We start from the raw sequence: 23505 nt of genomic DNA, 5'->3' as shown, positions 1-23505 counted from the left end.
GTAGTGGCACAGGCACACACACTGGCTTGAACTTGCCAGATAACCTTGGATCCGTTAAGTGACAACAGTTGTACACCGGCCACGGTACAGTGAAACAACGTTCTTGAGCCTCTGATGATGCTGATACGCTCGTGGAATTCGCCATGCTCCGTGGTCCATGAGGTCAGACTTAAATCCAGTGCCGGTGACGTACCGGTAGATAACGTGACGTCTACAAGAGAAACTTGTTCTTTCTTAGAATGTAGCTGGTGTGTACGTACGGTGGAGAAGAGCATTGTGGAGATCCGAATAATCAATATTGCTATCATCTTACCTTGGCAGCTTCTTGGCTGATGAGAGTATGAATAATGCTATCGGAACGTGGACATCTTATATGATTCGTGGAATATCAATTGGCGTGCATTAGTATAATGGTACCCCGCCTCGTCCCATCGCACTGAACAGATGTCTGTTTGCTGACTTGTGTGCATTGACGTCATCTTGGTGGGTTTATAGGAAACAGGAAGGAATTTCTAGAATTCTTCAAAGTTTTAACAAAAGGTTGGCAATTTACGAACTGTTGACAAGCAACTCCCTCTAGCGGCTTTTACCTCGGCAAAATTAACCGATTTGTACGTACGTGTATCTCCCCTTTTCGGAAGTGGCCCATTTCCGTACCATTTCACCCTTCGGTATGTTTCCCGGTTCGGGGGAGCCAAACCGGGCGGTAGCACCATTCCCGAAAATGTTTGTCCGCAATGAGGTCAGGCAATTATTTCGCTCTTGCTTTTTTTTATTTTACCTTTCCTTCCCGCTCCCCGTTTGCGGTACAGACCCATTCCGGTTTTAACAATCGCCATGCCTTGGGTCGATGCGACTTCTTTCGCGTTCTCTCACTGTCCGTTCGTCCGTTCCCCCTCCCCACTCCGATCACTGGCCGATGCCCGGTTTCGGAAACAATTCCTTTCAATCGTAATGGATGATTGTTGTTGTGTGCGCGCGGCCCCGGCTGACGTGGAGGAGGTCGCGAGTCAAAACGTGACGGAAATTGGGTGCGAGATAATAATGCTACTGGAATCTTGGGGTCCGCACATCGGTGCTGCGGATTGCGTGGCTTTAAACGCGACGTGTATTACGTCTACGCGTCGGAATAGGGACACGATGGTAAAGAAAGGGGCACCGATTCGATTAGACTGAACCGAGGATCAGCTGTGAAAGCTACATTCTACACAGCTTTCGTCACATTCGACAGAGTTTCCGAAGTGACCTCTAACGTGCGGATCGCTCACATACAATCGAACCCGTACAGCTGTATCTGGATGTACGGGATGCGGACCGTTCCACCGTGCATGTTGTCTATTTGCTCAACAATGGCTTTACAGTTACAGAAACCCTCTTCTTTCACATCTCTTTGGGTGTTTGAGGTGCGTTCACTTCCACAAAGCACAAAGCATCCCCACGTGTGTTGTGCATCGCTCCGAGGTGAGGAAATGGGATCGCAAACTAGGCTGACCTACATCCGGCGAGTGAATGTGACAACGACGGTAGACGATTCTGCCTGGAACGCGACTTACGCAACCGGGCGTAGCAATGGCACCAAATCGTTGAATAACTGGATGGCACGCTACAATTATCGGTATAAACGTCACTTCCCTCGGCCACTTACGCAGAGAGAGAGAGAGAGAGAGAGCATATCGGCATGGAAAAGCGGGCGACAGTTTTGCCTGATCGCCGTGTAAACTCGATAAGCAACGTGATCGCAAAGTGTTTTAGCGACAATCATCTTCACGGATGCATGCGCGCGCACGCCCACCGCTGCAATGTCGTGAGCAGCGGTACGCTACTCATACGCTAATCAAACGTCAGCGATAATGCTCCGTTTTGTACGTGCAGGAATAATCTTGCCGGAGTACCTGAGCGTCGTGAACTCCCACGATCGGGTTCGGGTTGATCTTCCTACAGGCTTTGGCGTAGGAAAAACGTAAAACCGCACACGGCGTCCTCTGCGCTCTGTCAGGAGTGGCTGCCGTTGCGCAGGAAGGGAGTGCGAGCAGAGCAATTAGCCAAACTGCAGCGCTAATTACTGACATTTCGCTATCGTGTAAACCCCCGCAAACAGATGGACTCGGGCGCAGTGCTTTATAAACTATGTGCTAATTTCTGATCGCGTGCATCGCACGATTCGCACGTCCCTCCGCTGGAAGCAATGGTTTCGTTCGCACGCCTCGCAGATAGACGAAAGCGAGGTGGGAATTGCGGTATTTCGCTGGAAGTACTGCACCCGATTACCTTATCCGTCACCTTCCAGGACACACTCTCACGTATGTTTCGTAAAAGCGAAAGACCCATCAACTTCTAGAAGAAAAAACACGGAGAGTTTGAAATCCGTCAACGGGATGATGACGGCTTGCAGTAGAGATGGGAAATTTAATTCTTTTCAAGGATTTAAATCCGAGTTAAAGAGTTCGAACGAAGATTGAACTCTTAACCTCACGCTTCTTCTGCGCCTTTTATCTTAAAATTTAAATCGTGAGTTCCGAGTTCCGTGAGACCATCGTGAAGAATTAAATATTAATTATTTTGAATGATTTGATTCTTTGTGAAAGAGTTAAATCGCAAAGAGCTATCAATACTCTTCTTGGAGATTTGATTCTTGGACTCCCAAGATTTAAACCATTCATTCATTCTGAATCATTGTGATCACATCACTAGTTTGCGGTGACAGTGACATGTATCGGCTTCCCTGCTTCAAGGAAGACATCTTCCGAATATCCACCTTCCACTTCGGAGCTATATCCCCGTTGTACTGGACAGACCCCCGGACACAGACCGTGACAGTAGTACCATTTCACGTCGTGAGGGCTTCTTCCTCCCGACAAACAGCAAACACCGTCAGACGGAAAGCCTTTTTGCGCCGTAGATACGACCCGGCCGTATCGGCTTCGTCTAACCGGTTGTGGAGCCTCCGCGTGTACACGTGTACGAGCCTTGGTCGTTGGAACGTGCGAGACCCCGATCGCTGGGAGCCCACTTAACTGTGCCACGTTAGCGCACCATCCCAGCAGTAGGTTCGCAGAACTCGGGAAGGCAGGCGGCATCGATTGCATAATGTCTCGTGTCTCCAACATCCATGCGGCCTTCCATGAGTGGCGCGTGTGTGTGTGTCTGTCGTTTTTCTCTCTTCTCTTCTCGTCATCAAGTTTTTATTTTGTATCTTGTCTATCTGCTGCTCCGAAGCGGTAAGCTGCCCGATGCAAACCACTTCTCAAGGTTGTTTTTGGTGTGTGGCTAGTGATGCAGCTGTCCCAGAAGACCGGGCTGTATAGGGTCCCCGCCGTTCCGGCTGTCGAAAGCGCCCCTTTTGCGGTCGACAAAATGGCCTCTCCGGAGGCGGAGTGCGTAACAGAGTCCCTGTGAGAAATCGAAGGGGAGAGAGGGACAAGAGGTTGGTCTTGTCTCACAGAGACGCTGTAATGTTTTGCCAAGGAATTGATGATGGTTAGTAGTACCTACTTTTTTTTTTCTTTCGTGCCAATGTTGATATTATATAGCGGACCGTTTCATTTATTCGTTCCATGCGAAGGTTACTTTTCTTCGTTTTACAGAGCCATCAACAATTTTAATAAAGGCACACAAGGTCTTCTTTGTGTGTATCACGTTCTAAGTACGCCGAGGTATCCATTAGGGGCTAGAGAAATTAGCTTTCTGTCAATCGATGTCCCGCGGACCCATTCGCATCGATTCCTCTTCCATTGATGTATGATTTATGACGCTGGCAGGAACAATATTTTGTGAAACATAGCCAAGAATATTCGCCTCGTACATCTTCGCCAGAGCTCGAAGCCGGGGATGGATGTAATGATATGGCACTCACCGCAATGCATGCTATTTTAGATTGACCGCGTCTATCAGGTTGATTAATGGGGTTTTCTGCAGCGTGTGTCATTGTACGCAGCCATCGAGAATCCCTATGGGACTCACATGGGACTCTCTGGTAAGCTGTTAGAAATGACGTACGACACATCTACATTCGAGATACCCATATATTATCATTACCCACACACAGTCGAACGGCAGTTATTATGTCACCCGTGTAATACACTCCCGATATCATCGTTGTCCTAATGCTAACTATTGTCGTTTAAAATTACATGCCCAACCTATACTTTTTTCCCCCAGCTTCATATCGCAGCGCTGCTGCCTATATTGCCACTTGTTAGCCGATGCTCTTTGAACTGCCTGCTCGTGTGGGACAACCTCGAACCACTCCTCGCTCAATGCTGGATTGGCGCATGGCGATAATGTCATGTTCGGATCGTTGTATATTATACAAAACGATGGAAGTGATAGTATAACTCGAAAGTCCCTTGCTTCTTCAGTTTCTCCCCAGCCTTCTTCCAGGGGGAGAACCACTTGCGTTCCACTTAGTTTTCAATTTGTACCACCACATCGATCGATAGCAAACGTCGCTGCTTTAATAAACTTATTAATTTCACTAATCTCCGAAGCTAGACGGACGTACGCTAGTGGCATGGGTCCATTAATCAGCGGCTCGTTGTGTGTGTGTGTTTTTTTGTTTTGGAGAGTCTGTTGCAGAGTCAGTGATCAATCTGGCGATGCTGTTAAAAACTTACACCCGTGTATCGCCGTGTATGCATTGAGCCCACACATATACAAACATTGAATCTGTCGACGATACTTCCTACTTCGTAGGGCTGTGGCAGCAAACCATTCGGTAGGGTCTTTCTCCGCCGTCTGCTGCGTGTGTTTGTTCCAGAGCGTTGGCAAGCGAGAAGATTGATATCTTAATTACGCTATCCAATGGCAGTTCATGGTATCCAGGCTCCAACTCGATCCCGTGGACACGTACCTACCTATTGGTTCTCGTACGACCCCCGGGTGCAGAATGTAATGTTGGTCTGTTGGTCGAACATTTACCCTACAAGATCACTTTCAGCGATCGCGCTTTTCGCCATTGCCTTTGTTGGTGCCTTTCGGTGCACGTTGGACACAGTGTGGACCTCGCAGGAGGGACCGCAGGTGAAACAGCAACGATAGACATGTGCTAATAAATATTCAAATTCAATTTCAAACCAAACCTACTGGCTGGCTACCGGCTAGCCGAGCCCTCCGCGGGTACTTGGTGGATTGGTGCTTGCGCTTACATGCAACTTGCCAGAATTTGCCAATTCGTACGCCGGTACCCGGTACACTTATGGCCAAAGTTTATTGGATGCTCTGCGCGGTGGTGCTCAGATTACATCATCTCCCCTGTACGGGTCCTTCAAAACCAGCACCGTTCATGTACGAAAAATTGAGTGTGTGTTGTTCGGGATTGGAACAAGAATCCGCATCCCAGCCGTACCCACCACCATCCGACTACCAACAAAGAGCGAAAGTACCGTAGGCTGGGTTTGGTGTAGTACCCCGTAATGCAAAAGGAGTCCCGGTCCTCCGTCCCCCCCTCGGTTATCGGCTAGATTTATAGACGCGTCCGATGGTAAGCCCGACCACAGACCCAAGTGCAGCGGAACCTTTTGCTTGGCCGGTGGGTAGAGAACAACCGTCCGACCGGTCAGGAGGCAGCGTTTTATGGACCAATTTGACTAAGTACTTTATTGCACTTGGATCGCGAACCTATTATTCGTACCCACACCCGCTCGAACCCCGCAGCGTCCATCGCGAACGTGGTTGGTTCTCGGGACCTCTGGCTCGGATCTCTCGCGCGGGCTCCCCAGGCCGATGGCAATGGAATGAGCTGAAGGAGCGACAACTTTACCCGGGGAATTAATTACTGACGTTTAAGTGATTTTTATGGGTCCTATCGATTGTGTACCGGCACGGGGCTATCCACGGTTATGCGGGTGACGACCTGTTTTGACTTGCATTTTATTACCGGGTCGGCTTTCCGAGAGGTTCTCGCCGGTGTATTGTGGAGGTGGCTTTTAATAGAGCAACTGGTGGAGATCCTTACTAGACCACTGTTTTTTTTCCGCTACGTCTAACTCCTCAAGGTCTTTTGTCCGGAGATCCATTTCTACCCTGAGACTCGCACCAGAGTCTCGCGTTCCCTATGAAATTAAGGAAATGCATGAAGAGCTACGACAAATATGTATCACAAGCTTCAGCTACTATTGCGCATTGTGCTTGCTTGAAGTTGGAGCAAAACATCTGTTCTATCCACAGCCTCCTACGATCGTACCTTCCCGCTTCGGGGAACGAGTCTCCACATCGGGGTGGTGTGTTTTGCTTGTCTAGCAGCACCAGTAATTAATGTTTCTCATTATCGACCACTGTCGCAGTCACTGCTACTGTCACTACACGTTCTTGTCCCCTTCCGAAAGGGGGGGGGGGGGGGGGGGGTTTCACCCCTACGGTAAGAAAACAACATTTGGCATCAGTTTGACACCTACACGGAATCTCGCACCGTTTCGCACACGCCCGCTCAGAGACATTCCTTGCCGGACGCCTGGCGAGCGATACACATACGTTTGCGGGCTAAATTGGTGACTTAATAAATGATCCAGCCAACTAGCGGATGATTTATGGAGCACTCGGCTCAAGGCTTCACCACTGACCTATCCTAAACGCGCCCGCAGCTCGCGCACCTCCACACTATGCACCTTTTGGATCGTGTTCCGGAACCTCCCGTTGCCACCCAGCGGGCATCACACCGGTCGATGGTAGCGCCAATTAATGGTCACCATCGCATACGCAAAGTGGTCAAACAGAAGGCCCGGAAGGTTATTGTGATTGTATGGTAATGGTTTTTGCGATCGCGCACGAAAGTGGTTCGCCCGGTCTCCAGGATACACGGTCCATTACGGATTGCAAGCTGTAATGCGATGGATGAGTGATGCATCTCTCCAACTGGTGAACCTTTTTCTTTTTTTCTTTGCAGACGAAAGCTTTCTGCTCTGATCCTTAGCCTTATTTGGCTCGGATCGTTCACTCATCCCACCTCTCCGGTTTTCACCCGCTTCGAGTTCCATTTAGCGATGGTGCCATTATTTTTCCTCGCTTTTCACATTTGTCGTTTTCTTCTGCTTACAGACACTCCGTGGACGCGTATCGCGCAGTGAACCAAACACCCAGTGTTGTGATCTCGAAACGATCGACCGTCAACCGAATTCGGACCTTCCGTTCCCGCAGCGGCCAAACCCTCATCCTGTCTCTAAGGTCAGTCCGCTTTTGGTGTGTGTGTGTGTCTCTCCGTTACAAAGGCGAGACACAGCACAGCAAAAAGGAATGGGGCGAGAAAAAAACCCCTCAACGCCAAAACTCTCACCTATCATCTTGCCCACCCTGTGTGCTGTAGGTGCTACACACTGCGCACTTTAATGCGTATGCGCGCGATTATCCACGGACCAATTTTCGTTCCCCCGTTCCCTCGGTCGATTGCCGGTGCCACCGTCCGGCCACAGAGCATCGAGTCACCACAACATCTCACCACACGATCCATTATATAATTGTACCTCGAAGGGGTCGTCACCACCGAGTGGCCGCCGTGCCATGTTTGTGGCCTCCATTTTTTCGCCACTGGCCACACACACACGAGTGCCTGCATGCCCACCGCACACCGATCGACGTTGATTGGCATCGACTGATTTCGTACAATTATGTCTAACGGTGATCGCCGAAGAAATGAGCTTCTGTTTCATTCGAGATCTAGTTTTTTTTTTCACTTCGACCGCCTGCTTTTTTTTTTCTTCTTCGATGATCTGAGTTGATTTCCCCGAATGGCCATGCAGCGGCCAGGGATTACCTTGGCAGTTTGTTACTGAACCCTTGGCGATTTATCATATCGTTGCTCGCCCCAAAACGATATGTGTCGATTGCTGGATCGTGTTGATGCTTTATTTTATTTATTTATTTCTCGTATCTCACCTCGCACGTGGCGTGAAATGGTACGAAATCAATCATCCGATTAGTGCGCGCCGCACAATCGCAAGATGAAGGAAGCTTATTGATCTGTTTTCCAATGTTTAACGAAACTTTTTTCCACAACCTGCTCCGAACCTCGCCTATTGCTATTCACCGAGAAATGGTCCAGCTTCTGTACGGAAAATTCGACAACCCCCCACCTGAGTTCTCAATCTGTGTCAGCGGCACAATGCAAAAGGGACCGCCGTGTACCGTGATAGTGTGGTGCGGTGTACGTTCGGGTAGCCCTATTTGTACCCTGCTTTCATTCAGCATCCACGACGCAGCACGCGCTATGATACGCGAGCGCGGAATGCATTCGTACTCCAATTAAATTCCGTTACCCAATGCTCATGAATATTCAACGGTTCCGCGCCACAGTGGGACCCGCGTCGGCCTTGTCCGGGACAGAAGGGTTCTATCCCGCATATCCCAATATCCGATACCATTCGCGATGCCCTCCGGTGTTATTAATTTCATCATTAGCAGCAAGGCACACGCAGAGTTTATATCACGTGGCTACGGTGTCGCGGATGACCATTTGCTGGAGCATTAGCCCACTGTGGCAGGTTATTGTTTCAGCGGAATGGCATAACGTTTTTGTTTTTCTCGAAGCCATTTGTTTCGGTTCACCTGCTGGCTGACAAAACTATTTCGGCCAGTAGATTAATCTAGCAGTGATTTTTATGTTACGTTTGTCTGTTCTAAATAGACCAAGCGTGCAGGAACTTTTGTCGTTATTGCTTTGGTTTATCGGCCACAACATTTTCATAATTCAAACATTAGTTGGTAGAGAAACGAAACCATTCTTAGCAACCGAAAAGACTCTGTTGATCCATTTTCCATTTCTTCTGTGAATGATCTTTGTGGTGTGTTTCGCTTTATGCGGTGTTTCAAGTAAAATCGTTGCAATATTATTAAATAGCTGCTTCCTCTGTGGGGCACACAAGCTTGGTAAGGTCCCGTGGTGCAGGATTAATTTCGCTGAAGATGGTGTCCGTTTTTGCCTTAAACTGAGAAGATAATTAGTTGATGTTTCGCAACCCTGCCTTGCCACACTTTCCAATTAGAAAAGCTACACGGGAGAGATTTATCGGGGACCACCGGGGACGAAAAATGAATTCTTTGTTTAATGAGTACAACAGCCACAGTTTTCCGTGTGGCGAATTTGATATTTCGATAGGCAAGAATAATGATTCTCCTGTTGATTTTACGACGCACTAGATCATGTCTGTCATATAATATTTATCACCAATAAGTTTCACCAATCTCCTAGCGAGTGGCCAGTTTAGTCTAGAGGCTGGGACCTTGCGACTTTGCCCTCCTGGGGATAACGATTATTTTTGACAAAATGGAATAGCTGATTTAATGCATAATATTAGAAGAGTTCTTGAATGAACTTGCTTTTCCTCATTATAAATGCGGAAAAAGTTATACCATTTTGCTATGAGTTGTATTACAGAGATCTAAAGTTTTATTCTGTAAGTGTTCTCGGTCCCGGGCGGCTATCCAACTATATAAATAAGTCTAGTAATATGACAGACTGCAAGGGTTTGAGAAGAATAAAGTTTAAGACATTTTGGAGATTCATGAATCTCCAGAGATATTTACACATCTCTGAGAAGATCCCTTAGGATTTTTGTACATTCATGAACCTCCAGATATCTCTGAAGATCTCTGAATCTGTGAACTTCAATTTATTTCAAACAGATTTATTTCTTTAAAAGATTCTTTCATAATCATTAATGTGAATCAGATATACTCAACGCTAACACAGACCACAACGAGTTCGCTATACAAATTAACATTAAACAAAAAAGCCCAATTTACGATGCACTAAAGTGCAATGAATCGTTACGGTGTAAGATGAATTATAGGAATTACTATCCCGTTTCTAACGATTTCTATAGGCATTTGTCCAGGCTCCACCCAACGCTCGTGAACGCTCATTCGACCCATAAATGCAGCCCATTTTTCGGACAATTATACGCTCGTTTAGCTTTACGTTTTACCAGATACAGCAGGAAAAACTCCCATCTACCGACCAAACCTACAATTCCAACGTAGATCCGTACCGTAGCGTACCGGGCGGCAAAGGTCGACTGACGGTGTGAGGATCTCTAAACACCGCGTAATCGATTCCGCTGGTCTAATCGAATAAATAAAATACAATCCGCCCCAAAACCATCGCCATCGCGGTGCTTCCAGTCACGTGCAGAGACAGTGAGTGAGGCTACAGATAGGGCTGAAAGCGAAAAAAAACGCATAAAAGGGGAGGGAGTGGGCTCCATATCAAGATTGAAGCTCGACAGACCGACGGGGGAGGGTAACCATGTATGTGCGGCATCGGTTACGGTGGCCGTATGAACCACGACGTGAATGTCGCGAACGTGGGCTTCTCCTTCGGCTGTGGTCGACTGACTTAAATGTGCAACCAACCGGTAACTCCCCGTACTGCCATGGCTCTTTGGTTTGTTTTTGCTTTGGTCCATGTGTGCGTGAAGAGGCGAGTGCGAAATATTAGATTTTTGTGTTTTTCAAATTGATTTCGGTGTTGAGCCCACGATACCACCACCACCCGGCAAAGCTGTGTTTCACCCTCTTTGGGGTTAAAAATTGCGCAAATGCAAATCGCACATGCTCAACTTCGCGTCGGTTGCAAGTTGGATGCATTTGCGCGGCACTGCTTGGTTGCGATTAGCATTATGCTTAGCGTAATTGAAATTGTTTTTTAAGATTCCTTCGGGTCAGGGTAATGGCACGGTCGGTTTCACTTCGCCAGAAGACAGCCAACTACTGTGCACACCGTTCTAGCGCGGGGAAGGGGCGTAGACATGTGGAATAGATGACTAACGCAAGCAAACGTCAAATTGATGGATTAACGTCATAGGTGGTTCAGTTTTATGACCATTTATGAGAGAAGGATGCTTCAACACGTACCGCGTTGACAGCTTTATGTTTGAAGTGGTTCCGCGTGGGGGCCAATCGACCCAACATCTGCTGCAATCCTCACAAACTACGGTTTCCCAGTGCGCGCTTCCCTGTCGGGAAATTTACCCCATGCATGGGAATTAGAACACTCCAACGCACACTGCGATCGATATTGTTTTGTCGGAAGAGCCCCTATTGCTTGCACCATTGCTCATATTGGTATAGGGTGGGTGGTAGGTGCGATGATGATCACGTATTGTTTGCCCACTCGTCAAACACTGTGCGCACTTGAATACACGCAATCAAACTACCACAGCAGTTACACAGCAGTAGCAGCAGCAGCAAGTAGTAAGCAAACCGTAAACATATGTTTTCCTAAAAGCGTGAAAACTCTCCCGTACTGTGCGGGGTCCGTTCCCGAGTCTATTCGTACTGGTGCGAAGTTTTTCTTTCCGCTGGCTGTGGTTTTTAAGCAATGCAAACCCTCCTCCCTTACCGCAACAGTGTTATCTGTTTGTTGGAAGAAAAACGTAGCAAAACATTAAGATTCGAACGGTTTTGAAATTTGTTGCAGTCAGAGTTGCATGATTGGGTGCCGTGTTGATGTTGGCAGGTGTGAGCTGAGAGTGTGCCGAAGAGGAAAAAAGATAAATTGTGGGTCAAGTTACAAAATGTTGCATTTTGTTTTTTTTTTTCTGTCAGTGTTTTTTCCCTCTTTGTGCATCCCAGGTTGCTTTAATTGTTTTCATTTATTTTGTTGGCTCTCCTCCAAGGGCTTAGTTACGTGTGGTTTGACTGATGTTTTGCTTATATATCACACAGCTCTTGATCTGGTGGCACATTTTTCACATTTTGTTTTGTATGTTTTATGTTTTGCTCAATTTAATTTTCCTTTTGTTGCATTGTATTTCGTTAATTTATTTGTCTTTTTCGTCTTTTTTCGTTTCTTTATTAACGCTTTACATTTTTTTTTATTATTCTGTTTGTTCTTTACCATTTTTGATTAATTTCTCCGTTTTATTCATTTTGTTTCAATGTTTATTGTGATCTTGTCATGTTGTATTACCAACTTTTCTTATATATTCTTATTCCTTTCTTTTGCAATTACCTTCATTCGAGGTAGTTTTAGTGTTTATTACAGTTTTTTCACAACTTTGGTTGTTTACTCTTTTACTTTAGCCATGTCATTAATGTGTAAACTTTCCATCCTACTGACACACTCCCTCTCGATCGAGTTGGCATGTTACTTCCTTGCACCTTTTATGGGCAGCTTGACCAAATACACAGCATGAAAAAGAAAGAAGTTTATCTAACTCCAAACGGGTCATCAAATATTATATTTGCCTCTACCATACCAATTTGTCTTTGGTGACCTTCCTATACACCACATCCAAATATATGCGCATTGCACAAACAGCCACCGCTTCTGATCGGAACAGTCTACAGCCCGCGAGCGTTTAAATTCGCCGTGGCGTATGTACCCAAAGGGGGGGGGAGAGCATTTAAAGCGTGATCATTTCCGTACCCCTTTATACCGGATTGTGCCTACATCATCGCACATCCGACGTCGACCTTGGTGACCTTAAGAAGAATGGTGCGTTAATACCATACATGGAAAACGCCCGCAAGCCTAGCGAATGCTCGGGGGTCCGGACAAACACACATTGTTGGGAAAAGATTTATGCGCACGTCCTGCCATGCCGAGACGAGACCCCGTGCGCACCGCCGAGTGTGTGTTATAGGCAAACGAGGTTGCGCGTGTACGTGTCTTTTGCTGCCTTTTGCGCTAGCGGCAACATAGTGAGGCCAATATTGGCAGGATTGTTTTTCCTCATTGCTGGTTTGTATGAAAAATGTTATTCAAACTAGCATTGCTATAGCTTTATTCTGTATATCAAGCTGCTGCCCAACAGATAACAGTATGTTTCCAGACGCATTGTGCCAGCCGCATAATTATCACCCATTCCATATCGATGTAATCGTTCGCGTATCATTCAATCAGATTCCGATCGAAGAGCACTACTGGTTTGTGGTGCTCGGTTCTCCAGATGTTCTCGGTTGCGTAGAACTGATTTGATTTTAACTACCTCCAGCCCATTCGTTTCCGTACGGCGCGAAAGATTTTATCGAACCGCCGCAGTCAATCGATCGTCGACTTTGCACTCAGATGAGCTGAAACAACTCTACGGCGCAACGAGACGCGAATGGATGAGGTGTACGTCTAGCAAATATGCAGTTATACGCCGTTGCCCGATCGATAATGCTTTTCGACCGGTTGCTCTGTTGAATTGTTCGTCCATCGGTTTTTAGACATGGAGGCAAAGCCAGATGCCCCGTTACGATGCCGCCTAGATCGCGGTTGTCGGCGCGAACTTTTGGCGAACGTACCGGGGAGGACTTCAGTCAACGTCAGCTGGATCGTCAAATTGATGGCCCAGCGGCGAACCGGCCGAAAATGTTGCCGAATTGTTTGCCATGTTTTTGGAGTACCAGGCCGCTTGGTCTTGCTTAGTCTTCCGCTGCTTCTGGTGCTGTGGCCCTGCGGGGCTTTATTGAGAGGTATTGATTTTTGGCGAAGATGCGATGTGCTTGTCTTTCTTAATAGGGGGTACCTATCATTACGCGCGTCTCAAAATGTTGGCCAGATTATTGGGCACGTTGTGTTTGAGTGTGTGTGCTTTTTTCCTATTGTTTCGTCCAAGTTCTGGACCAACGTTGGACCTACATTAAGGGGCTTTTCGGGGGATTTGCCAACTTCTAGTGATGTGGCGGTTTTTTGTTTTCTCGAAAGCCATTATTCAAGCAAAAAAAAACCCCTCACCGCGTCTGAGAAGGGAACAACAAGGAACTCCTATTGAGTTCGGGCAGGATAATTTATGGGCAAATATTGGGGAGCATGGAACTCCACCCCCTTCCCGGATGTGTCAGGGGGTGCCTGGGAGTAGCTGTGGGCGACAGGAAATGTCTTCCAAGAAATTTCATCCTCTCTCGACACCGCTCCAGGGCACCCGAAGGAAATGATCATCCTGCTCTTCCAAGGCTAAACAGCCGTTCGAACCGTTGACCTCAAACACTCCTCCCGGGTTTCGTTACGATCAGCCACCGCACTATAACGGTGGCCTCCGTTCGTTCGCTTACTAGGTCATAGGGTGAAGATGGCCCCGAACTATCGGATCCGTCACGTCACACCGGGGCCCGATGGATGAAAATTGAAACCACGCGATCGCGATCGGGCCGCGTACGCGAACCTTATTAACTAACTATTTAATTTGTGGACCAGCGGGTCGAGTGACGGTGGAGTGGCGTGTTCCCCTCCCGGTCCAAAAATGGGGAAGGTTTTTCCATCGCTGCAGAGGAAAAACCTGAAAGCCGCACATCACTTCCTTTTTTGTTCGGCTTCCATTTTTTCCCAGACGGTGATGAAAGTTGATGATAGCATCGTCTTGTGTTGCTTTTTACCTTCTTCAGCTTTTTTATTTTGGCGGGGGGGAATCTGTTTTTATTGTTACTTTTCGTTGTACTAAAACCGGCCACGCTATTCATCTGCAACGTTTTTCCTTTCCTTCTCATATGACCGTGTTTTTTTTTTGCATTGCGCTCCCGCTTGGACCACACTCTTTAAATTAGACACACTTTCATGGTCGATCTTTGTCGAGCGAAGCGGGAGGAAAATAAAAATCCGATCGCCCGACGGTGTGTGTGTGTGTGTGTACTTGCCCTCCTGGGCTCAGATTTTGGGGTTTTCAACGTGTTTTCCAGGGTGAAAATGAGATCACACACCGTATGTGTAACGAAAATAATGCCCTCCCGCCGATCAAAACACCTTCTTTCACCCGAAAGAGAAGAAAGAGCCCAAGATCTAGGTTAGTGCAACTTTCGGTGGACACTCCGTTCAATAGTTTTCAATGTTTTGGACATCAAAACTGAATACCCCCGAGCGCTCCAGTATTTATTGTGCACTGAGGCAATGGGGAGATCTCATTTATTTCCTAACCTCCTTTTATGGGTGCTTGCCGTGGTGTGTGGGATACGTTCCTCAGAACCGAAGCCCCACGAGCTGGGGCTCGTCGAAACTCCGACCTTGTCTTATCGGTCAACCGATCCATCAAAAGCGGCGGCGGCATGTAATCAATTCCCGATGGTGCGGCCCTATCATGTGTTATCTAGTTGGGTAAGGGGGGTGCTGTGTTGCATCGTGGCCGCATGATTGACTGCAATGCAGCTGCAGCTGCAAGATCGGATCGCGTCAGTTCAATGGACGGCCTTCGTGACCCGCTCACTCGTGCTCGCACGCGTATAATTGAGGGGAGTGTTTTATTATTACATTTTAATCGTTCACCAAATGAAACCCTCCAGATACATTTTAATAGCGGATTGGATGTAAACGTACACGTGTGCTTGATCGCACTCACAAGTAATGATTATCAGTGCTGAAAGTCTTTGAGAGATCTGAAGCTGAAAGAATTCTTCAATTCTCCAAGAATTCTTCAATTCTCTAAGAATTCTTAAATTCTCCAAGAATTCTTCAAATCTTCAAGAAACCATCAATTCCTCAAAAATTCTTCAATTCTCCAAGAATTCTTCAAGAAACCACTCTCATAACCACCCGACATTGCAGCAAAGTTCAACTCCCGCAAATGATTGATAGCGGGTCCGGGATGGAAATCAAATTCGCGATATCTTTTGATGCGTTAATAATCGTTCCCGGTTGGCTGCGGGGCATTGTATGATGGTTAAGAAACCTTGTTGACAAGACATCACATCCCTTTTAGTGCTGGCTTCACAGCGCGTACCGGAGCCCTACAGACTACGTGTACCTCTTGTGCCCTTTTATTTCTTTCACCTCCATACTCCGAGCTCCAGTTCCGCAGCAGCTCGTCTAGCTGTGAAACAAAACACCCATGTACAGGGCACTCGCGACCATAAGGAGGGACCTGACAGAAATAAGGTCAAATTCGGAACCCTCCTCCGAGGCACACCGTGGAACGTGTTGCATTTTCCGGCCGACAAACGGTGATGGAAACCACCGGACAGCGGTCTCCGGCGGTCGCGTTCAACGTAACCTGCTTAATTTGTTGACGTAAACGGAATTTTGTTGCTTCCTCCTCTCGCTCTAGCGCGCGCGTCTCCGTGTGTCATTTTGTAATGCGATCGTGTGATTCCGTGCAATTTGCGCCATACCGGAAAGATCGCGCGAGACTCGCCAAGACGCTTTGTGGATGCTTGAATGCTAACGCATTTGTGGTGCGCTTTACATTTGCCTGTTTACCATACCTAAATGGGTGTGCTTTGCAAACCGAGCGACCTGGGAGCCTATTCAAAAGCGCAAAAGATTTTCACTTACCGCTAAAACCCTCAAAATCGCTCATTTTCTTGCTCACACAATAAAAGAAAATCTCTACACCGAGCGAGATACGGCTCATTACGGCCGTGTGCGAAATTGCACCGCTTCCTACGTTATGTGCGAGTGCGCTGGGTTTTATGTAATGCTGCTATTTAGTTGCACCTGACTTAAGTTACAAGCGCTACAGTTCGGTGTGCTCGACTAAATGTACCCGAACAAATTGCTCCGTATAAATCACAAACCGCAGGCGATTTTACAGGACACTAATACTTCCGATATTGCAACGAAACGTTTTGCAATTGCTGCAGCGGCGATTAGGTAGGGCAAAGAAAACGGCGCTCCCTCCTCCCGGTAAGTTAGTCTTGGAGTCTTCGAGACCGGCAACAATGTATGCTCGCGTATTGGAGCATATGTCTCGGAAAGTAGAAGTGATAATATGCTTTACATTCTACGTAAATGGGCAAAACCCTTTCGGGATGGTGAAAGACTTCGGTACTTCGGTTGGCCCACTGGTCTGTGAGTCAAGTAGCGTAATGCGTAGGACCAAACTGGTCCACATACGAGTGTGAAGGTTTTACGGTACTTTCGATAGAGCAAAGCAATCTGCCTACCTTACTTATTTGTTAATGTTGTTGTACGTCTTGGTCAGTGCTCTTCAATGTTATTAGCCGACGCACAGCGACTCCCAGATGTTCAACCGAACCAGAAGGCGGCCCAATGCCCAGATATCTTCCCAACGTGTACATACATTATACGGTTCCTCGGGATAAGTGTGATTTCATTTCTTTTTGGTAAGCTCTTGCCCATACTTACCTCCCCTCTCCCCCTCTAGCGCATGGGTCATTGACATATGTACACGAATTGCCACTGGACTAAAGGTACTTTGGTCCACCATGAAGTTGGTGAACGAAAGCAAAAAAAAAAAAAGAAAACAGAACAGCAATCAAACGGACAGAACCCAACTAGGTCAGGGCAATCGGTCCGGATTGATTCTGCCAGTTCTTGGTTTGCGCGTGGAGCCATCGATCAAAACCCCCTCCGATCGAGAGTGTGTGTGTGTTTGTGTGTTTGTGTGCGAGTTTTGGTAGTTACTTGAGCAAATGCTCTAACCTCTGTTACCACGTCCGCTATAGTGAAGCCAAGCAGGCGAACGGAAAGCAACATCAAAAGCAAACCAGAGTCGGGACGCGGAGTACGCGCACGGTCACACCTAATTTCCAGTGCCCCAAAACCTCCTCCATCTCGTAACCCTCTCGTGCACAGCTGGCTATTTTTTCTTTTGCGTCTCTTTTGCTAACGCTTCGATCGCTTTGCAGCTTCTCAAACATTAGTTTCCTTTCTCAAACAATCATCCAAAACTGCCGCTACACTACTACACCGCGCGCCGGTTAAGAAGTTTGCGCCGAGCCGAGCGCAGGTAGGCTAATCGAGCGCAGGACGACGCCCTGACCAGTGCCGTTTTGGCGTGCCCTGGGCGAAACGGGGGTCAGCAAATTTACACGCTCGGGTGGATGTGGCGAAGCCGGGGTGGCAAGCAAACCGGCTTTTCGAAAGATTTTTCAAAAACCCAACAAAACGAACGAGAACCCGGAGCGTGTTGTGGTGCGCACTGACACTGGTCAACCGAGCACCGCGCAAGCCCCATGATGAAGGAGGCTCTGATTTCTGACCTGCCCGGGTGAGGTTTCGGTTGGACTGACGTATCGCTGTGGTCAGAATGTTGTTTTGTGCGGGAAACTGGTTTTTCAGCGATCACGTGTTGTTACCCAGCGGTCCACCGAGTGAGCAACGGAGTCCACCCGATTTGCGCTTAATCCGGTGTGCGTTTTTTTTTTCGTACGTTCGCTTAGAAGTCTTCGCACCACGGGTCTTCGCAGCATCCTAAAAGGTTTTTGGGGAGGTACCACGCAAAAACCCGAAGTCTGTCCAACGTGAAGCGCGCTAGAAAGCGTGAGAAGATCGTAAAATCAATGGAAAACGCTTTCTTGCGTAGTGTGCTATCGAGAAGCACCCCGAGACTACTTGGATGGGGCGATAGCATCATCTCCGAAGATGTCTTCCAGCTGCTACACTTCATTCATTAGGGTCTTCTGGTTCGACCACGCTAAGATAGTAACAACAACAACAGCAAAAAAAACAACCCCATGAGCCCTACGAAAAACCCCTCACGCCAAAGCCACCGGTCGCCAGCGCGCGAAGGGAACTGGTTTGAAGGTTAGTGCTACCGGTAGCTAGCGACCGAGCTACTGAACCGCACCGCCGAACCGAAGCCGATGACATCATAGCACCCGGTGTGTCTCACGCACGTAATCCAACGTAGTTTCGTCCCCAAAGGGAAGAAAAAGATTAGTTAATTTGCCTACACCGGGCATTCTCGTGAGTCCGTACCCGTGATTCGTCCGAGCGATTATCGGCAACAGGTTTCGCGCGCCTCCTCCGGTCTCCCGGTTTTGCTCCACACAAACTCCATAACGAAGAGTCGAAGTACTGAGCCGGCTCGGAAGATGCCTCCTCTCCCCCTTTTGTTAAGCAGGAAATGTCAATAACCCCTTTGCCGAAGGAATGATGCTGGCCGGGATTTGTGCAAGGTGACGAAATGCTCTCTCCACGCCACCACGTCATATCGCTTGGTGTGGAATGTGGTTTCGCTGTTTTGGTAGCAAAAGTAAAAACCAAACAGTCCATCCAACCCCCCCGATGATCGGTAATCGAACATTGACTCACCCAAATGCGGATAGGGGGAGGGTTATATCCGTGGAAGGAAGGAGGAAGCAAGTTGGAATTTCACATTAGCATCCCTCCCCCCGAAAAAAACGATCCTTCAACAAGCGAAGGTGAAATTGTGTCAACGTTCCAATTGGACCTGGACAATGGTTTCCTCTTGTGCCCTCTTCGGGGTGCTTTTCACCATCACCACTGCGAACATGCGAGTAAATTATGGCAGAATGAGTAAACCGGGCTAGACGTGTGGTCCCGCGTACCGTTGAATCATCGTATGCTAATTGAAAGCACGTTAGCGTGATGGTTTTTTTTTTTTTTTGCTGAGGTTGCTGAGGTTCTCCATGGTGGCGGTGTGATTTAAATCACAACCATCGCTAATTTAACGGCCAGATAACGCGATGCGAGATAGACGGCAGAAGAGAGGCAGCTTTTTGTGCCGTACGAAAATGGACCAATTTGAGTGTTATGCGTGGAATCGTTGAAAAAGTTAGATCGCGCACAAAGAGAGTGAGATGTTAAGCGTAGCAGACAGCTGCGGAAAGGCAACGCTTGCTGCGTTATTACAGTAGACCGTCCAACAGTAGACGCAACGTTACTATAAACAACCGTTTCAGAACCGGTACGGTAGTTCGGTTTTTAATTCTGGATTATTCGGACGAACGCAGAGATCTGCAAGATACACGGTACACAACACTGTTGGGGCTGGGCAGAATGTAACTGTCAGAAACTCTTCAGCATTCGTTAGTCAGATGTGCTCGATGAGCTTGATTATCTCGCGGTTAGCATAGACAATTTGCACGGTTGCATGGTTTCGGTTCTGGTGCTGAGAGTTTGTGATCATTTTTTGGAACCTTTCCGATTGTTCCGTTTCGCTTTTGAGTCTGCCCGAAGAAGCCTTTCAATGTCCTTGCGGTTATTCATTCGCTGTGCAGAGCCGAGATTCTTGCTCACACAAATGCTGAGCTGGTATTCCGTGAGGTATTTCCAACCGAATGACTGAGTCGCAGTATTTGCAGTTCTTCGGAAACGTCAAACCAAAACTCATCGCGAATTCCCCAAGCTCCATCGACTCAAGGCTATCCGGGGCTGTTTGCGTAAGGTTTTATCTGTCATTAGTTCATTCACAACATGGCGGCGACTCATACGGTGTTCCTCCCTTTCCGTCGTAAAGTGCATTTCATGCTCGTGTCCACAGTGTGGAATTCACGGAATTGTACACGTACTATGCGACGTCTTGGAGGAACTGGATATGGTGTGACCATATTGTGCGTTGCATACCGGAACCAAACCAAAAACCTGAAGTGTGACGCTTGAAGAAAACTCCTTTAGAAAGATCGAATAGAGTGGCGGAAAACTTCAAGCTCAATAAGTGCACAGCGGCCCGATGGCAGCGATAATGGGCAAAAGCATCTCTCCCGCTTCGTTCGATTATGGCATCAGAGCCATCCACGTGGAGAACCTAACCACCATCCGCTAGGGTCCCTCAGCTCTCATGGGCGTTGAAGTTTTTAATTTTCCACGACGTCATACAGACAGTGCAGCTGTTCCAGGTGCCATCGCCTCGGACCGCCGAAGCTGCAGTCATGGAGTCAATTCAAATTATTACCGCCCTATTGCTACCACCACCAATCTGAAGCGGGTATCACTTATCGGGAAGTGGAAGATCTTAGCGCAAATCCCGTAAGGGAAACAAACTACACAGTCGTCAAGATGTCGGCACACGCCCCTGTTGTGGGACACGTTATGCATGCTGCCGACCCTGTTCGCTTGCCCGATGACGGATGATGGGGTTTATTTCATCTCATTCTTCACCCCGTGCCAATTTGACCGACCGTTCGGTTGCGTCATAACTTCTCCGCCCGTGACGCGTGGAGAAAGTTGTGTTGGGAGATTTGGGAACTGTGCGGCCCTGAGACGGTGTTCGAAATTATACCTTACAGTATTCAACGATGTTGTTAGCACGATGCATAATATCAATAATCATTTTAGTATTTCCAACCGAGCTCCAATCAACGCGCGTTATTGCGTTTTAGTTTGTTATATGTGATTTATTTATTCACCTCTTGCAGGAGCAACAAACAGAGTCGATTTAACATCCAACCTTTTCTTTGCTTGCAGATATGATAACAGCAGGATCGAGCCTTCCAGACCGAGCTTAGCTTGTGTGTTAAACCATCCCGACTAAGGTAAATAGTACGATCCAGTACCAGTCTAACTTCGCGATACCATCGCGCGAATCTTGTACCCCTGTCAATATTAGCCCACAACAGGCTCTAAACTGTCTCAGGACTACTACGATGACATGTTCAAATATTGGTCCAACCGCGACAATGCATGCTCTTTGTTCGTGCTTGTGCATTTGCTGCCCTGTTGCTGCCATGGCGACCAACTCGCTACACCGACACTGGCTACAGTGTGTCTGGGACCGAGCAGACCCTAACGATAGACGAAGCGAAGAACCTCTCCACCCTGGTGTGTGTGTGTCGGTAAAGTCTGGAAACTTGTTTGATGCATGGCACGGTGATAAGCAGCGCAGTCGAGAATGCACTTCTGCGATGCGATAGAGATATCCTCCGTGTAGCCCCCGTGTACCCGAAAAGCCTATCGCACATCGAGACGCGTGCGTGTGCGACCTTGGTATGGGTCGTTGGGCTGCGCGCACGTTTCGATACATTCCGTTGTTTCCGTCGTTGTTGATCCGAAATTCGAACCACAAATGAGGTCATCCCCGTGGAGGAACGGGCGCTGAAAACATGCTGTCATATGGTGTCGGCGCACAATACTGGGCGAAGGGTGGGATATCGGGTGCCGGGATTTCGCACGAATGTGTGGTTGTGTGCTGCGTGAAATATTACATTTTGGCACATCAATCAAACTGCCCGGCGAACGCGGCGGGATGTCATGAGCGAGAGTTTTATTGTATTTTGTGTGCGATAATGGTGTAGTAAGATCACCCGTAGAATGATCTCATCTTCCCACACTACGCTCATTCCATGCCGTTTCCGTCTAATGATAGAAGCTTTTGCATAAGCAACATCGAACGGGCGCAAACGATCGAAATGTGAGGGAGATGTATTCCTCTGCCGGTTTGAATAGTACCCTAAGTATGGTTTATTTGGAACCGGTTCCTCATTTCCGGCCCCAAGGGTTTATGATGTATTGAATCGCGGGCTTAATTCGCCGAAGGGACGGAACAACTCCGAATCTCGGAAAGTATTATAATAGGATGATTTTTTCCTCTCTTGATTGCTTAATTAAAGCTACTGATCAGCGATGTCCGATCCCCGCGTCAAGGGTTCGCAAGTGACCTTGAGCAACGATAAGTTCCGCGGTTCGTATTCCGAGGGATCGAATTGCGCCTAACCGTCTCTGTTGGTCATCGATAGCAGCATCACCTTCAGCCGGGTTTATGTCATGGCCATGCGATTCATTCGATACGCGTAGGGATTAAAGGGAGCCTTTGCATGGGTGTCTCTTTTTCGGTTTGGGGTACACTCTGTAAGATTGTCTGATTGGTTGGTCTGAATGAACGAGTCTAAAAAGCCATTGGGGAATATCAAATTTCATCCCTCCTCCCCAGTGTCTGAGGATCGTTCCGATCGCAGTTGAACGGAAACCATGTGTAGCTAGCAGCAGGAAACGTATTCGTACGTTGCTGCCCCTGTCCCGTCCCGATGGTTGATGAGAGTTTAATATCATAAGTTGACGATGGACTTACAGCAGCACGGCCACTTTTCGACACTCTCAGGCATTGCTGGGGCTTCTTGCAGTGCAGCGCCATCTGGACAACAGCTTTGTGCCGCACAACGCGATCAGTCATGGGAATTGGCCACAATGTCGCAAAATGTAGATGTGATGCATTTTGGACGCTAAACTAGACCTGCTGCATGAAGTTCACTCTCGCTTTTTTTTGTTGTTGCGAGGGAACCCAAAACCGACGCAGGTCTTTAACAATTCGACAATTAATTACACGTTTTTTCGTCACATTGGCGTAAGCTTCAGGCTGCGTAACGCGTAAACCAATGCGCAAATGAATGATGTCGTGCGCGCAGTGGCGGCTTGTTAGACGCTACCGCTACGTCTTTAGGTTGTAGGTTTTACGAAAATTCCATTGTCTCCGACCCACCGTGGCAATTGATGGCTGAGAACCACGCAGGTGACGTTTGTCCGGCCTCCCTTAATGTGCGGCCCCCTCCAAAGGAAGCTGCCCGTCGTCGTCAACGCCGTGTTTCGCGTCCATATTGCACCACGGGCAACCGTTTTGCTGTGTTGCGTTATTTGCCTAGTCGGGCCGGTTGCCCGTTTGACGGGCATCTTCGCGATGCCGCGTGAGATTATCATTAGCACCGTGGGCACGCGAGTTTATTTCTCACATGCACGTGTACCGATGGGGTGGCAACAGCCGCAAGATGCCGCCAGCGTGTAGCGAATGTGTAGCTTTATGCCCTTGCATTGAGACACACCGATTACACACAAAACATCTCGTTACACGGCGCAAACTGCTTTTATCTCACGACTCGTTCCATAGGGGGTACTGGAGCGGGCGGATCGAGGTGTGCAAAGAATTTCATCTCCGGATTACCCGATCCCAAATCCACCCACGGGTC

This window comes from Anopheles moucheti, chromosome 3 (assembly GCF_943734755.1).
Source record: "Anopheles moucheti chromosome 3, idAnoMoucSN_F20_07, whole genome shotgun sequence".
Lineage (NCBI taxonomy): Eukaryota > Metazoa > Arthropoda > Insecta > Diptera > Culicidae > Anopheles > Anopheles moucheti.
The sequence above is the reverse complement of the archived record's forward strand: the minus strand, read 5'-3'. Positions refer to the sequence as shown.